Below are 15,151 nucleotides of genomic sequence, written 5' to 3' on the forward strand. Positions count from 1 at the left end.
CAGAGACCGACTCAGGTGGCCCGTTGGCCTCCCATCGATGGAGATTCTGTGGGCATGGCTCGAGGTTATGATCGAACGAGAAGGTCGAGATGTCCCTGTCCACTTCTACGTGGGTCGGGTGAGGGCCGATGGGTCTCATCTCTATTTTCTCCCCTAGCTTTGTTTGATGTGAGGCGGTCTCAAGCCCTTCGCGGACCGGACTTCGAACCTCGGTCGGTCGCCGCTCATATCGAATGAGACGACTACCGCTTCATGACACAACACGAAGTGTTGTGATGCAATAATTGCATATGCAATGGTTGGATGTATGGGATGAATGTATGGATGAATGTATCAATGAATGTATGAATGCATGCATGAGAATGGATGAATGAATGATCATGCACTGGAAAAGTAGAACGGGGGTTGGTAAAGTTACCTCGATGGCTCAAGTGATGGGTTTGGGGAGCTCCTATCGGATATGTCCGAGTGGAATCTGGGTCTGTCGTTCATGATGAAGTCAGCCTAACCCACATGGGACATCCTGCTACTCCTTACCCATCTCTCAGCAGCGGCTCAAGCCGTCCGATCGACTTGGATGACCTAACGGCCCCTCCTCGATGGAGATTCCGCTGGTGGGCCCCTCCAAACCCTTCCTGGGAAGGCAGAGGCTAAAGCTAGGGGTATGGGGACAAAACTCTGATCATGCTGGTGAGCAAAAATGCCATAGCCACTAGAGCGTAGGTTTGTTGTGGTCCAACCAGTTTTACTCAGTGTTTGTTTCCGCACACCTTGCCTCTAGGTTTTAGTGTGAGAAAGGGTCGGGCATAGAGAATGTCTTCCAAATAGACACTCTTGCTAGACCCCGAGTGAGGCCCGACCCCTGCCGTTGCTAGGGTTGGGTGTCACTTAAAGATGACCCGTCTCTAGGCAGTGGCCTGAGCACTCCGATTGACCTGGGTGACCCACTGGCATAGGACTTACCTTGATGGCACGAGTGATGGGTTCAGAGAGCTCTTACCGGATATGTCTGAGTGGAATCTAGGTCCGTCGTTCATGACGGTGTCGACATAACTTGCAAGGGTCATCCTATTGCTCCTTACCTATCTCTCGGCAGCGGCCAAGCCATCTGATCGACTTGTGTGACCCGCTGGCATAGGACTACCTATAGAGATAGAGGATGAGATCATCCCGCCCAAGAAATTAGTTAGACAGATAAGCCAGGCGGCGAACTTGTAACAAGTGAACAAGCTCTTAGATTTCATTATGGCCAAATAGATTTGTAGTCCTTCTCCCCTTTTTGTATAAAAGGTTAGTGTGTTCCGACCCTTTCCGTCGTTAAGGCCGTAAAGCCCGGGGTGTGGGTGAACAAACTCTGATCACGCTGGGGAGCAAGAATGTCGTAGCCGCTAGGGCGTAGGTTTCTCATAGTCCAACCAGTTTTACTCAGGGTTTGTTTCCGCAACCCTTGCTTCTAGGTCTCAACGTGAGAGAGGGTCGAGCACAGAGAATGTTGGCTAAGTGGATATACTCTTAAACGCGTATCAACTCTTTCCATAGTTAAGGCTAAAAAGCTCTGGGTGTAGAAAAAACTCTGATCACGCTGGTGAGCAAAAACAACGTAGCCATTGGGGCATAGGTTTCTTGCAGTATGGCCAGTTTTACTTAGCGTTCATTTCTGCAACCCTCACTTTTGGGTCTTAATGTGAGAAAGGGTCGGGCGTAGAGAATGTCTATCGGATGGATATGCTCATATCAGCCCTAGAGTGAGGCCCGACCCCCTGCTGTTGCTAGGGTTAGGTGTCACTAAAGATCGAGGAGTTGATAGTGAAACTAATAAGAGAAAGTGTGCGTATATTAAGGGTAAAAGCGACGTAGCTGTTCAATATTCTAGGCATTGATGAACACTTCGTCGTCGATGGTCTTGAGCTTGTAGGTGCCTGGTTGGAGCACCTCCACGATGACGTATGGTCCCTCCATGGTGGGGAGAGCTTGTGGTGGTTCTTGTTGCTCTGGACAAGGCGAAGCACCAGGTCTCCTACGTTGAAGGCCTGACCCCACACTCGATGGTCATGGTACCGGCGCAATGTTTGCTAGTACTTGGCCGAGCGGAGGAGGGCGATGTTGCTCGCTTCATCTAGCTGGTCCATGGCATCCTCGAGGGATGCCTTGGCTCCCTATTCGTCGTATGCCCTGACCCTCGGCGCTCCATAATCGAGGTCAGTCAGGAGGATAGCCTCGGAACCATAGACCATGAAGAATGGTGTGTAGCCGATGGCCCAGCTAGGGGTCGTCCTCAGGCTCTAGAGCACCGTAGGAAGCTCCGTGACCCATCATCCACCAAACTTGTTCAACCGGTTGAAGATCCTAGGCTTGAGGCCTTGTAGGACCATGCCATTTGCGCGCTCGAACTGCCTGCTCGTGCCAGGGTGCGCCACGGTTGCCCAATAGACGCGGATGTGGTATTCATCACAGAATTGGAGGAACTTCTTTTCGGTGAATTGCGTGCCATTGTCTGTGATGATGGAGTTTGGGACCCCAAAGCGATGGACGATGTCAAGGAAGAATAGCACGGCTTGCTCGGACTTGATCGCAGAGATTGGTCGAGCCTCTATCCACTTTGTAAACTTGTCTACGGTCACAAGCAAGTGCGTATAGCCCCCGGGCACCCTCTTGAGGGGTCTGACCAGATCGAGCCCCTAGACCGCGAATGGACACATGATGGGGATCATTTGGAGTGCTTGGGCTGGCAGGTGGGTCTATCGAGCGTAGTATTGACACCCTTCGCAGGTGCGCACAATCTTTTCATCATCGGCTACTGCAGTTGGCCAGTAGAAGCCCTGTCGGAATGCGTTTCTGACTAGGGTCCTAGGGGTGGCATGGTGCCCATAGACCCCACTGTGGATATCACTCAACAACTGCTTCCCTTGTTAGATGGGGATGCAGTGCTGCTGGATCCTAGTGTGGCTTCGCCTATAGAGCTCACCCTCGTAAAGGACAAAGGATGTGGCATGATGCACGAGCCATTGAGCCTCAATTTTGTCCATCAGCAGCGCCTCACGGAGGAGGTAGTTGAGGTAAGGCGTCCTCTAGTTGGCTAGAGGGTCGAGCTCTACCACTGGATCCTCGTCAAGCTCCATGACTTTAGGGTCGGATAGAGCCGACGGCTGGTTAGCCCCCGAGCCCAGAGCAGGTGACGCATCACTGGTCTATTCTAGCTCCTCGTAGCGAACTGAGGGCTTGTACTAATCACTGGCGAAGACGCCCATTGGCACTGGCTCTCGGCCAAACGTCGCTTTTGCCAGCGCGTCGACCGCCTCATTGAGACGTCTCAGGATGTGATTGAGCTCGAGACCATTGAAGTTGTCCTCTAGCTGGTAGACTTGTCAGCAATACATAGCCATCTTGGCATTGTGGCAGCTTGATTCCTTCATGACTTGGTCGATGACTAGCTAGGAGTCGCCCTAGACGTCAAGCCATCAGATACCCAACTCGATGGTGATGCGTAGGCCATTGATGAGTGCCTCATACTCAGCCACATTGTTGGTGGAGGGGAAATGGATGCGAACCATGTACCTCATGAGTACCCCGAGGGGCAAAACGAAGACCAGCCCTACGTCGACGCCTTTCTTCATCGGTGATCCATCAAAGTACATCGTCCAGTACTCTTGGTCGACGGCTGCTGGCGGCATTTGGATCTTGGTACATTCTACAATGAAATCAGCCAACACTTGAGACTTGATGGCTGTTTGAGGAGCATATGAAATGCCTTGACCCATCAGCTCAAGTACCCACTTGGCGATTCTTCCCGTGGCATCCCTATTTTGAGCGACCTCATCGAGAGGGAAGGACATCATGACCGTCACTAGATATGACTCAAAGTAGTGATGCAACTTCCTTTTGGCGATGAGGACGACATACTGGAGCTTCTAGATTTGGGGGTAGCAGGTCTTGGAATCCGACAAGACCTTGCTAATGAAGTACATCGGACACTGCACTTTGAGGGCATGTCCCTCTTCTTCTCGTTCCACTACCAGGGCGGTGCTGACCACATGCGTGGTGGCCGCAATGTAGAGTAGAAGCGGTTCCCTATCGATCAGAGGGACCAAGATCGAGGCCTTCGTTGGAAGCTGCTATTGAGACCCGTGTACTCAACACGCATCAAGGAAGCAAAGGGTTTCACACCCTGAGGTTGAGTCGACTACTTTGTCTGTGCGTGGCAAAGGAAACAGATCCTTTGGACATGCTTTGTTGAGACCCATGTAGTCAACACACATTCTCCATTTCCCACTCTTTTTTTGTACTAGAACAGGATTAGCTAACCACTCGGGGTGGTATACTTCCTTAATGAACCTAGCCGCCAAAAGCTTCACAATCTCCTCACCGATGGCCCCGTGCTTCTCCTCGTCGAAGTGACACAGGCGTTGCTTCACCGGCATGGAGCCTAGCCTGATCTTCAAGGCATGCTCGGTGACTTCTTTCGGAATGCCTGGCATGTCTGACGGTCTCCATGCAAAGATGTCTCTATTGGCGTGGAGGAAGTCGACGAGCGTGCTTTCCTATTTGGAGGAAAGCATGGTGCCAATGCGCACCACTTTGCCCTTGGAGCCGCTAGGGTCTATGAGGACCTGCTTGGCGCTCTCTATAGGCTCAAAAGACTCGACCGACCACTTGGGGTCGAGTGCTTCTTCGGCGATCTCCTTCCTAATGGCCACAAGCTCTTTGGAGGCGATGATTGCCGCGGCGTGTTCGTAGCACTCGACCTCGCACTAATAGGCGCGCTGGAAGGAGGTGCCAATGGTGATGACCCCGCACGGTCTCGGCATCTTCAGCTTTAGATAGGTGTAGTTGGAGACGTCCATGAATTTCGCATAGCATGGATGTCCTAGGATGGCATGGTAGGTTTTGTGGAACCCGACCACCTCGAAGGTAAGGGTCTCCATCCTATAATTGGTCGGATCCCTAAAGGTGATGGGCAAATCGATCTGCTCAAGTGGCACGGCCTTCTTTCCAGGTACGATGCCGTGGAAAGGCGCTCTGATCAGTCAAATGCGTGATTGGTCGATGCCCATGGCGTTGAGCATTTCGGCGTACATGATGTTGAAACCAAGATTGAGATAGAAGATCTGGAGAATCCCACCACCGCCGAACAAGTACTTCTCCAAAATAATGATATTGCTCTTAGTGCCATTAATGATGCTATTGATGAGAGAACATTTGAGCAAATCGAGAACATTGAGATGGCTTATGAGGCTTGGAAGAAGTTGGAGGAGTCATTTGAGGGCACTTAAGCGGTGAAGGGTGCCAAGGCATATATCCTCAAGGAGAAGTTTGCTAGTTTCAAAATAAAAGAGGATGAGAGTGTGCCGGAGATGTTTCATAGGCTTCAAGTGCTTGGCAATGATCTCAAAGCACTCAAAGAGAAGGTGGAGGACAAGGACTTCTCCCATAAGTTCTTGAGATGCCTACCTTCAAGATTTGGCACATTGGTCACTATTCTAGTGAGGAGTGGTTTGGACACCATGACACCAAACCAAGTGTTAGGAGATATAATGACCGATGATACATATAGAGATGATGATGAGAATTAAGAAAAGAAGGAGAAGAAAGATGAGAAGAAGGATGAGAAGAAGAAGAGTGTGGCATTTAAGACCACATCATCCAATGGCAAGGCAAAGCAAGAATCATCAAGTGAAGATGAAGACTTGAGCTTTGATGAGATGGATGATCAGAAGATGGCTCTCTTTGTTAAGAGATTTGGCAAGTTCATGATGAAAGGCTACTGTGCTAGAAGAAAGAAGTCTTCATCCAAGAACAAGGAAGAGTCAAGAAGGTGCTTTAATTGCGGAAGCAAAGATCATCTTGTTGCTCAATGCCCATACAATAGTGACAATGATGATGACAAGAAGAATAAGAAGAAGGACAAGAAGGAAAAGAAAGAGAAGAAGGACAAGATGACCTTCAAGAAGAAGAAGAAGGGTGGTTCATATGTGGTCACTTGGGATAGTGATACTTCCTCAAGTGATGATGATGATAGTGATGATGACAAGACCACCAAAAAGAAGGCACTTGCAAGCATTGCTATCAATGAGAAGCCTTCTCTCTTCGACACTCCATCATGCTTCATGGCTAAGGCCACTAAGGTACAAACTTGTGATGATGGAAGTGATGAGGAACATGATAATGAAAATGAAAATGAAAGTGATAGTAATGATGATGAACCAACTAAGGATGAACTACTTGACATGCTAGATGATGCTAAAGAACACTTTGACATTAAGAGAAGGGAATGCAAAAGTTTGCGTAAGGAACTAAAAGCCCTTAAGCAAGCCTTTGGTGAGCTCAATGCATCTCATGAGAGGCTAAAGGAAGCCCATGAGAAGCTTGGCAAGGCTCACAAGAAGCTTGAAAAAGCTCATTCCACTTTGCTTGATGAGCAAAATGAGAAGAAGCATGTTGAGACATGTAATGTAGGCTTAACTTGTGACCTAATTGATGAATCATTATATAAGCCTATCATTGTTGCTCCCACTAACACTTCTTGTAGCACTTTTACTTCCACCTCATCTAATAGTGATGGTTTTACATGTAATGCATCACTAATGGTTAAGAATGAGACCCTCAAGAAGGAGGTCAACGATCTCACTCACACCTTGGCTAAGGCCTATGGTGGTGAGAACCGCTTGCTTATGTGCTTGGGTAGCCAAAGAGCTTCTCTCTATAAAGAGGGATTAAGCTATACCCCTAAGACAGGCAAGGCAGCCTTTGCTCCTCACAAGACTAGTTTTGTGAAGAATAATGGTAGGTTTTGCACTAGTTGTAAGCAAGTTGGTCATAAAGAGCATGAGTGCAAGAACAAGAGCAAAAATGCTAATGTATCCTCAATTAAGATTAATTATTTCTATGTGCTTACTAAGGGTATAAATGGTGTGAAAGCTAAGTTCATTGGTACACCATGGATGGGCTCAAAAAAGAAAGCTATTTGGGTGCCAAAGAGCTGGGTCACCAAACTTCAAGGACCCAAGCAAGTTTGGGTACCTAAAAAGAATTGATCTTCTTTTGTAGGTCAATTACAAAGCTGGAGGAAGGCATTGGGTTCTTGATAGTGGGTGCACTCAACACATGACCGGTGATGCAAGAATGTTCAACTCAATCAATACCAATGGCAATGATGGTTATGATAGTATCACATTTGGTGACAATGGCAAAGGCAAGGTCAAAGGGCTTGGTAAGATTGCAATATCCAATCACATAAACATATCCAATGTATTGCTAGTAGAGAGCTATAACTTTAATTTGCTATCCGTGGCTCAATTGGGTGATTTTGAATTTAAATGCATCTTTGGGGTAGATGATGTAGAGATCATAAGTGTAGATGGATCTAACTTGATCTTCAAAGGCTTTAGATATGAGAATCTATACTTGGTTGATTTCAATGCTAGTGAAGCTCAATTATTTACATGTTTGTTCACTAAGTCTAGAATGGGTTGGTTATGGCATAGAAGGCTTAGTCATGTTGGAATGAAACAATTGAATAGATTGGTTAATCATGACTTGGTTAGAGGCTTGAAAGATATTGTGTTTGAGAAGGATAAGCTTTGTAGCTCTTGTCAAGCCAGCAAACAAGTTGGAAACACCCATCCTAAGAAAAGCATGATGAGCACTAGTAAAGCATTTGAGTTATTGCACATGGATTTGTTTGGGCCAACACAATACACTAGCATTTGTGGAAACAAATATGGCTTTGTGATAGTGGATGATTATACTAGATACACTTGGGTATTCTTTCTATTGGACAAAAGTGATGTGTTTGCAATATTTAAATCATTTGTCAAGGGCATTCACAATGAGTTTGAAACAGCCATCAAGAGAGTTAGAAGTGACAATGGTAGTGAGTTCAAGAATACTAGAATTCATGAGTTGTGTGATGAATTTGGAATTAGACATCAATTCTCTACCAAATACACTCCACAATCAAATGGCCTTGTTGAGAGAAAGAATAGAGCACTCATTGATATGGCAAGGTCTATGCTTAGTGAGTACAATGTGAGTCAATCTTTTTAGGCCGAAGCTATCAACACGGCTTGCTATTGTAGCAACCGCCTCTATTGTCACCCATTGAAAGAGAAGACACCATATGAGCTCTTGAATGGTAGAAAGCCCAACATTGCATATTGAGTAAAATGCACCGGAGGTCCATTAACTTTCTTTGGGGTGTCATCTAGGTCCATCAACTTTGAAACTGTATTTTTTGGCCCATGAACTTTTAAAATGGTTCACTGCAGGTCCATGCCATTTATTTAACCTTAAATCCAATGAACATTTGCAGAAACACCCTGCCTTTCGTTATCTTCTCGTTGCCTGTTGAGTCGTCTGACAGCGATGAACTGTTGGTCGTTCGGGACGACGGCCGGACGGCGACGATCTGGGGCCTCGAGATCCTGCCGGCGCAGGTGGAGCTCCGTGTCGAGGAGCTGTCGTGGCTCGTCGGTGACTCGGCCACTCGGAGGTCCAGGTTCGCCTTCTGGCTCCAGACCTTGCACCGCGCCCGGGCTTCCACTGGGTGGTCGTCAACACCTTCCCGGCCGAGGTCGAGGCTAGGTGTCCAGTAGCCGCTGGGAACGAGAACGACGACGCGCACCGCCTCGTACGGCAGGGCCCCCATGTCCTCCCGGTCGGCCCGGGCGCTGCTGCCGGGCGGCATCATCGGCGAGCGCACGAAGCAGCAGCCACAGCAGTGCGGCAACGGCAACGGGAACAAGAACCCCAGCATGTGGTGCGCGGACTCGACGTGCATCAGGTGGCTGGACGCGCAGCGGGCCAGGTCAGTGGTGTACGTCTCGTTCGGCAGCTGGGTGGGGTCGATCAGCCTGGACAAGGTCCGCGAGCAGGCGCTGGGGCTCGGGCCACAGGCCGCCCGTTCCTATGGGCGCTCAAGCACGACGCGTCCTGACGCACGGGGCTCCCCAACAGGTTCGCGGACCACGTGGCGGGCGCGGGGCAAGCTCATGGACTGGGCGCCGCAGCAGAACGTGCTCCGCCACGCCGCCGTGGGGTGCTACCTCGCCCACTGCGGCTGGAACTCCACGCTGGAGGCCATCCAGCACGGGGTGTGCCTGCTCTGCTACCCGGTCTCTGGGGACTAGTTGATCAACTGTGCCTACATCACGGGGGTGTGGCGGATCGGGCTCAGGCTCGGCGGCGGCATGAGGCGTGACGACGGCGTGGCCAGCATCGGGAGGGTCATGGACGACGGCGACGAGGGCCGGCGCCTACAGGAGAAGGTCTGGGCGCTGCGGGACCACGTCGTGACGGTGGAGACCAGGCGCGCCGCCGACTGGAACGTCAGCTCGTTCGTGGACGAGATCACGAGAGATCACCCGCTGTTGGTGCAACTATACAACGTGTTGTAGGCTTGTAGCGATTGTATTGGTACCGTCGCCATGTACATTATCTTCTTCCTTTTTCTTTTCTCTTCACGACTAAAATGGTTGTGATCCATGCTAGCAAATAAAACGATCTACTATGCCCGAATTAATGGCGGAATCTAGCTCTAGACAAGGGATTATGATTCATGACAACTTTGTACGTTCCTTGAGCATCGCACAAATTCAGTCATCAGTGGAAAAAAATAACTCGCCAGGAGAATGATCGTTCCACGGTATTGGTTCAGAGTTTGGGTGAAAATATTCTCCCCACACCTTATCCCTCACACCCCCCCCCCCCCCCCCCCCCCCAACTGCTTTCCCCTTTCTTCTTCCAAAATAGCATGCATCAAAGGGAGTAAAGCATGTGTATATAGAAAGGAATAAACAAAAATTGACTTGTACTAGAGTTATTGTGACTATTTTAGTGTGGTTCGTAGGAAAATTGATGTAACTAAAATTTCAGTTGTGGAGAATGAATATTTCACCCGATTATCACAACACCTTTAGTCTCGCTGTCATCCCGGCTCTTCTGCCTCTTCCATCTTCTCCATTACTCACTCGTGCCGATGGAACTGGGTTTTGCAGTGATCCCGGTGCTGTTCGAGCACAGCCTGCGCAAGGCAGCGGCGACCGGGGCCAGGGACGCGGTGCTGACGGTGGCGCAGGTGCTGGGCATGGAGCCCGCCGCGGCCAGGCTCAGGAACCCCGCCACGGACTCCGAGGTCGTGCTCGCGCTCAGGGTGCTCGAAGGCTGCTGCCTCCTCTGCCCGGCCTGCGCCGCCGCGGCGCACCCCTACAATGCCGTCAAGGTACGTACGGCCTCACGATCATATCGGTGCTACTGCTGCACCTCTGCATTTGCATTCGCTCAAAGTTGTTCGTTCATCAACAATGCAATGCAATGCCCGACGTTTGTTCTTCTGGTCTGTCCTGCCTGCCGTTACTACTATTAGTTGGCTAGTTCTTTTCAGTTGTCACCACACACACGCAGTACACGAAGCACTGGAGCTTCAGTTAGGAAGCTGGGGATACTTGGGGATGCCTGGACAGTGGGACAAGTTCTCAATTGCTATGCGTTGTGGCTGGAGAAGTGGCCCATCGAACGCATCAGGTCCATGTCCTCGCTCCGGTTTTGGTGCAGCAGGGCGCCGGCGCCAGCGCCGGCGTCGGCAACGGAGCGCAGGGCACGGAGGAGCGCGCGGAGGCCGCGCAGGCGCAGGAACGAGAACCCCGCGGCCGCATCGCGGAGTTCGCACCGCAACGACAGCGCCAGGTCGTGGTACATGCCTCACAGCAGCAGCTGCTGCAGCTGCCACTGCCGCGTCCGCCTCTGCCGACTCCACCGCTCCTGGCATCACCCCACCTGTGTCTCGCCGCGTCACTGGCTGGCTCCAGGCTTCGCGAGGCACGGCGCCAATCTCTCTCGTTAAATTCTCACGGCGTCCTTGGTGCCGTTGCGGCGCCATGACCTGAGCCGCGCAGCCGCGGCCATATACGCCTCGGTGCTCAGGCCGCACCGGCGCTGCAGCGCCTCCTGCTAGTGCAGCCGCTTGAATAGGTGTGCGGATGGCGACAGCGTCAAAAAATAAAGAAAGGTAGGGGGTTTCTGCAAATGTACGTGGGATTTAAGGTTAAATAAATGGCATGGACCTGCAGTGAACCATTTTAAAAGTTTATGGACCAAAAAATGCAGTTTCAAAATTGATGGACCTAGATGACACCCCAACGAAAGTTAATGGACCTCCGGTGCATTTTACTCTTGCTTATTTTTTGGTCTTTGGTTGCAAATGCTATATTTTGAAGAAAGGCACTAGATTGAGCAAATTTGACAAGAAATGTGATGAATGATTCCTACTTGGATACTCAACTACTAGCATAGCATATAGAGTTTAGAATTTGGATAGTGGTACTCTTGAGGAAGTTCATGATGTTGAATTTGATGAAACCAATGGTTCCCAAAATTAGAATGAGAACTTGGAAGATGTTAGAGGCATTCAACTTTCAAATGCCATGAAGAACATAGATGTTGGTGAATTGAGGCCTAGTCAAGTGAATGATGATGAAGATGATCAAGTGCAAGTGCTCTCTAACACAAATTTGCAAGATGATACAAATCAAGCTAGTACAAATGGCTCTCATGACAATGAACAAAATCAAGTGGCTAGTACATCATCTCAACCCAATGATCAAGCAAGTACAAGTTTCAATACTCCAACCAACCAATATTGCAAGGGATCATTCATTGGACACTATCATTGGTGATATTTCAAGAGGTGTGCAAACTAAATCAAGATTGGCTTTATTTTATGAACATTTCTCATTTGTGTCATCCATTGAACCAAAGAAGATAGATGAAGCATTGAAGGATGTTGATTGGGTGATTGCTATGCATGAAGAATTGAATAACTTCATAAGAAATCAAGTATGAGAATTGGTAGAGAGACCAAAGAGACACAATTTGATTGGAAGCAAAAGAGTTTTTAGAAACGAGCAAGATCAAGATGGGATAGTAGTAAGGAACAAAGCAAGATTGGTAGCACAAGGATATACACAAGTTGAAGGTTTTGACTTTGGAGAAACATATGCCCCGGTTGCTAGATTGGAAGCAATTAGAATCTTACTAGCCTATGCTTGTGCCCACAACATCAAACTCTATCAAATGGATGTTAAGAGTGCATTTCTCAATGGTTACATCAATGAAGAAGTATATGTTGAGCAACCTCCCGGTTTTGAAGATGACAAGAAGCCCGACCATGTGTACAAGTTGAAGAAGGCATTGTATGGCTTGAAGCAAGCACCTAGAGCATAGTATGAGAGATTGTGGGACTTCCTACTCTCTAAAGGGTTCATGATGGGCAAGGTTGACACCACTCTTTTCACCAAGAAGATTGGCAAAGACTTATTTATGTTGCAAATCTATGTTGATGACATCATATTTGGATCAACCAATTGAGACTTTTGTGAAGAGTTTGAAAAGATGATGGCTAATGAGTTTGAAATATCCATGATTGGAGAGTTAAGTTACTTACTTGGTCTTCAAATTAAGCAAATGAAGAATGGTATATTTATGAGTCAAGGCAAGTATATCAAAGACATGCTCAAGAAGTTTGGCATGAGTGATAGCAAAGCCATTAGCACACCAATGGGGACAAATGACAACTTGAATAGTGATGTAAGTGGCAATATAGTGGATCAAAAATTGTATCGGTCTATGATTGAAAGTCTACTCTATGTGACCACATCAAGGCCGGATGTCATGTTTAGTGTATGCATGTGTGCAAGATTTCAAGCCTCGCCAAGCGAAAGTCATTTGAAGGCTACAAAGAGAATATTGAGGTAATTAAAGCATACATAAAATGTTGGTTTGTGGTATCCCAAAGGAGCAAAGTTTGAGCTAGTTGGTTACTCTGACTCGGATTATGCGGGATGCAAGGTCCAACATGTAAGAACAAAAGCACATTGATGTCCGTCACTATTTCATAAGAGATCGCCAACAAAAAGGGGACATTTGCATTGAGAGTGTAGGCACCGAAGATCAACTTGCTGATATATTCACCAAGACATTGAATGAGAAAAGGTTTTACAAGCTAAGGAATGAGTTGAACATATTGGATTTCTCAAATATGTGTTGATGCACCCCCTCACTTATATGATATGCCTCTCCTTCAAGCAATCCAAGGTAAAAATTGATTGGCATGCATACATCCTTTGCTAAGGACATGTTTAGTGCATCTAGTCATTTTTCACATTAAATAGGCTCACTCATGAAAATCAAATAAATTTGATGATTGTATGGTACCACTAATGCTTCTATGCTTGACTTGATCTAGTGGTAGCATATGACATGTTTGTGGGCTTGTAAACCTAGTGTTTGATCTAGAAAATGAGCTCTAAGTGTTTAACTCAACATGATACAAGATAACCCTTATTTGGAGGTGTGAAGAAGCTTGTCCTTGGATCAAACCAAGTTCAATATCTTTGGCAAATGTTCTAGATTGAACCAAATTTGGAAAAATGGTCCTCACCTCATTGATTGACATTGATAATCTTAACCTATCTAATACTTGAACCTTTGTGGTCATTGATGACAAAGGGGGAGAAATAGAGTGTACAAAGATTGTGAAAAGACAACAAAGGGGGGAGAAGCAAATACATAAGTAGGGGGAAATTTGACATAGGGGGAGAGATATGACAAAGTAAGGGGATCAATTAAAATTTTGAGCACACAAGTAGGGGGAGCAAGCTCATGAACTTGTATGGTGCATTTGAATGTGCATTTCATATATTTGCTTGCATGGCACAAGTTTTAAATTTCAATATCCATGCTTGTGTGGTGTATGCTAGTTGTAGGTTTGAATGATGAAATGAAAAAAAAACTAGCATGCATAGGTTAAGTAACTAGACTCATGCTCATATTATGAAAACTAGACCCTTACTTCTAATATTGATCTCATGGGGTATTCTAGCTTTTTGTGGATGTATAGTTACTCATGGTGCTAAGGATGGTTTATTGATGCACTCCGATTGGTATCACGCTTCAAAGGTCAATCTCTTATACCTTAGCATCATTTGGTAGACATTGACTCCTACATTTCCTATCTAAACATATATGCAAGCTACTATCCAAACTCTTAGCACATATGTAGGGGGAGCAATTGCTACCATTCGGGGTTCATGAAACTTGTCCATATCCTTTTACACATGGTAAATATGCTTGGGCAAGCAATATGGATTCAATTAAATTTCAATTCATATCTTGGTATAAGGGTTGTCATCAATTACCAAAAAGGGGGAGATTGAAAGCTCTAGTTTGGTTTTGGTGAATTGATGAAACCCTAAGTGCTAACCTAGTTCATCTAAGTGATCATGAGATAGGTAGCATTATTCCAAGTGGTGAAGCAATGGTGAAGATCATGATGATGGTCATGCTATGGTGATGATCAAGTGCTTGGACTTGCAAAAGAAGAAAGAGAAAAACAAAAAGCTCAAGGCAAATGTGAAATTGATAGGAGCTTTTCGGTTTAGTGATCGAGACACTTAGCGAGTGTGATCACATTTAGGATCGATAGCTGTACTATTAAGAGGGGTGAAACTCATATCAAAATGCAGTTATCAAAGTACCACTAGATGCTCTAACTCATTGCATATGCATTTAGGATCTAGTGGAGTGCTAACACCCTTAAAAACATTTATGAAAATATGCTAACACATGTGCACACGGTGATACACTTGGTGGTTGGCACATTTATGCAAGGGTAAAGAAGATAGAGTTGAAAAGGAGTTAGTCACGCTAGTCACAAAGTGACCGGACATGTTTGAAATTGGGACCGGACGCGTTCGGTATTTTATCCAGTCTTGGGGTAGTCAGACAGAAGTGACCGGACACGTCCAGAATCAGGACTGGACACGTTCGATATTTGGACCCGAGGTGACTGACTAAGTGAAAGTGACCAGACTCTGGCTCAGTGGAGTGACCGGACGCTGATGAGTTACTGTTTAGCGTCAGGTCAAAGTGATATAGCCCGAATGAGAATTGTAGAGAGCGACCGAACACGTCCGGTCGCCACACCGGACGCGTCCGGTGTGAACAGCAAGTCTCGGGTTTTCAGCGCAATAATTCATCGAACACTGGGAGCATCCGATCCGGTGTGATCGGACATGTCCGGTCAGCCTAGAGCGGCTCTAGGAGCTCTCTGGACTTGACCTGACGCTGCGTCTCCCGGGTCCGGACATTTTCTAACAGC

The 15,151-nt window shown here is 47.3% G+C and overlaps 1 pseudogene; it reads left to right on the forward strand.

Annotated features, from left to right (window-relative positions):
* The first annotated feature begins 8,294 nt into the window (after positions 1–8,294).
* LOC136492019 (UDP-glycosyltransferase 82A1-like) lies at positions 8,295–9,392 on the forward strand (annotated as a pseudogene).
* The last annotated feature ends 5,759 nt before the right edge of the window (positions 9,393–15,151 follow it).

Source organism: Miscanthus floridulus, chromosome 11, assembly GCF_019320115.1.
Source record: "Miscanthus floridulus cultivar M001 chromosome 11, ASM1932011v1, whole genome shotgun sequence".
In the NCBI taxonomy this organism is placed as follows: Eukaryota; Viridiplantae; Streptophyta; class Magnoliopsida; order Poales; family Poaceae; genus Miscanthus; species Miscanthus floridulus.